General features: G+C 41.4%; 1 long non-coding RNA gene across 1 annotated transcript; it reads left to right on the plus strand.

Annotated features, from left to right (window-relative positions):
* Positions 1 to 206: 206 nt before the first annotated feature.
* Positions 207 to 2,348, plus strand: LOC147818736 (uncharacterized). The gene is made up of 3 exons (XR_015437682.1): positions 207 to 458; positions 1,798 to 1,912; positions 2,052 to 2,348. It is a non-coding gene; the product is annotated as an uncharacterized LOC147818736 (long non-coding RNA).
* Positions 2,349 to 2,611: the final 263 nt, after the last annotated feature.

Genomic DNA, 2,611 nt, shown 5'->3' on the forward strand with positions numbered 1-2,611 from the left:
CTTAATTTTAACCTGTAGTGACCAATGCTGATAACCCAGTGTAACCTCTTTCTGTGTTTTCCTAAAAAGACTAAAGATCCAAGAGTTCAGTGTTTGTAAAGCACAGTGTGATTCAAGACTGCCAGAGCGTGAACCACACCCTTTCCCGGGCGCTGATGTCATCAGCTGCTTGTTTCTCTGTAAACAGCTTTGACAGTCAGGTAGATGTCATCCGCGCTCCCCGCCCTGAAGCAACGGGTGACGCAAACAAGGCTTCACTGCAGGATTTCCATTCAGTTTGCAAACGTCTGTTTTTCACTCCGGTCCTGCGGCTGAGTCTCGCCGTCTGGGAGAGTCAGCCTCACCATAAACTCCCTTTGCACTCTTGCTTACGAGATGACTCACCTCAGCGCTCCAGTGAAGTGGGTGCTTCAGGGCGAAAAGACGACAAAAGAGAAGTGATGATGCAAGTATCCGAGGTATGTGGAGCGAGGTCACTGACTGTAGTGTCAGACCACATGAGAAAGTCTCACACTTTTGACCTTTGATGTATGTAAACAATCACTGGCCATTTTTAGTGTCATGGTCCCCCGAGGACGAGTCTCGATGCTTCTGGTGTCCCCTGAACTTTTCCTCTAGTAGTGGTTCTGTAAACAACCACAGGCCAGATTTCCATTAAATTTTATGTGCACACACTTGTAGTCCTGAAGGCCTTAAAGCTGGTTGGTTCAGGTTATTCGACGTGGGGTTGTGTTGAGGTACTTATCCATAGTGAGTGTATCACCCAGTCTGCAGAAGCAGCAGGATACAGAAGCTTAAAAAAAACGCCCACAGAAAAATGCTGTTATCAGTTGAAGAGCTTTATTTTGAAAACTTTCATCGCATAAACAAAATAAGACATTTGAGACATTTGAGGCCTGATGGAAATGTAAACTTTGCAGCGGGCAGAATACCAGAAACATTTCTAAGTATATTTATGATTCCAAACATTTAATGACCCCATAACCCTTTAAACTTTACATTGTTGGCCCTACTATTTCTAAAGGTTTCAGTAAACTCCAGAATCTGTCGAGGAGTCAGACAGGTGTGAGTCAGCAGTGACGGAAGCTTGTGTTTTGCCTGTTTTACATGAGGCTGTGATTATTTATTTTTTAATAACTCACTGCCTGTTCAGGTGCAGCCGTGACTCAGACACACACATAATTGCAGGTTTCATTGCACGACAAACTAGAGTCTGACCTGAGGAAACTCCAGGTGATTTTCACAGTTCCCATAATCTGCTTCACGTACAATTTAAAGCGTTAACATGCTTTCATTTGTCATTCGCTCTTCTTACGTTTCTTTATCTGTGATACAAAGACACATTATGAAGGACAGCTTGTGCTGCTCCCGCAGTAACTGCTGGAAATGAAAGCTAGCTTAGCTACGATCTCACAGCCTAGCCCATTAGCTTCAGCACTGCAGCTTCTCCACAGAATTTACAAGTAAGTAAATGAAATCATTCAAAATGCTCATGTTCATTTGCCTACATGCTAATTACAACCTACTACATCCACAGTCTCATCTAGGACTAACAGCTACGTGTTTGTCTGACTGCTGCATAATATTCTCAACATAGTGGATCTGTTCATAAAGGCGTCATTCGATGGTCTATCATTTGATCGAGCTGATAAATCACATGTAAACTCGCCACCGTAGGAACAGTGGTTACGTGACCTTCGCACCGGGCCACGCGACGAGAGTTCGACTCGAAGCTACTTTTTCATTTATAATCCAAGTTATAATCCATAATCTTAGATATCCTTATATTTCCTACAGTTTTGGGTCCCAGTAGCTGAATATGAAAGTGTAAAATGATGGGAGACAAGCCGTACACACTTTCTGCAGTGTATACGACATGCAACAGATGGTTCCTATCGAGAGAGAGTTAAAGGTAATGTCAAACTTTTTATAGGTGTTTACAAATCACATCAAATTGTAGATTGAGAATTGAAATGAATAAATGTTCATGAATAAATACCAGGACACCATCGATACTTTTGTCACATTTACATGTTTATTTCTTCTTGTAGCTGCTTGAAGAAAATCAACATGTACAACAGCGTCATTTGGACAATGACTGAAGCAACAAGCTGCAAATTGTCTTGAGGTCGTCAGATGTGGACCAGGCTAATCTGGTTGAAACAAGATATTGTCAGAGCGCTGTGAGACGCCCTGCGGCTCGAAGAAATGTGATTTGTGCTTGATGATGTGATTACATACCAACACAGATCACAGAGTGTTAGTCACACGGCCGTAAACTCTGCTCTCTCCCGAGGTGATTGTAGGGAAGCTACAGTGATTTAATATTAAAAGTATTATTAAAATAAATGTCCATATACTGTCTGTTGTCTGTTGACCTAGCATTAGCTTGACTAATAATCACTTTGTTAGCGTTTTACATTTGCTATTTTAAACAATTAGTAGCTGTTGACTTAATGAAACTTGAATCTCCCTTTTCTGTTTTCATGTAGAATCATATTAAAGTGGCCACAGACGACTTTTCAACTTTCACCCCCGAAGCGTTTCCAAGTGGTTTCTAATGTCGATAAAGACCGAGTTCAGATCAATTATAACAGAATATAGTAAATTT

This window comes from Seriola lalandi, unplaced genomic scaffold (genome assembly GCF_002814215.2).
Source record: "Seriola lalandi dorsalis isolate HSWRI2012SDOR001 ecotype SW California unplaced genomic scaffold, Sedor1 jcf7180002054505, whole genome shotgun sequence".
Classification (NCBI taxonomy): domain Eukaryota; kingdom Metazoa; phylum Chordata; class Actinopteri; order Carangiformes; family Carangidae; genus Seriola; species Seriola lalandi.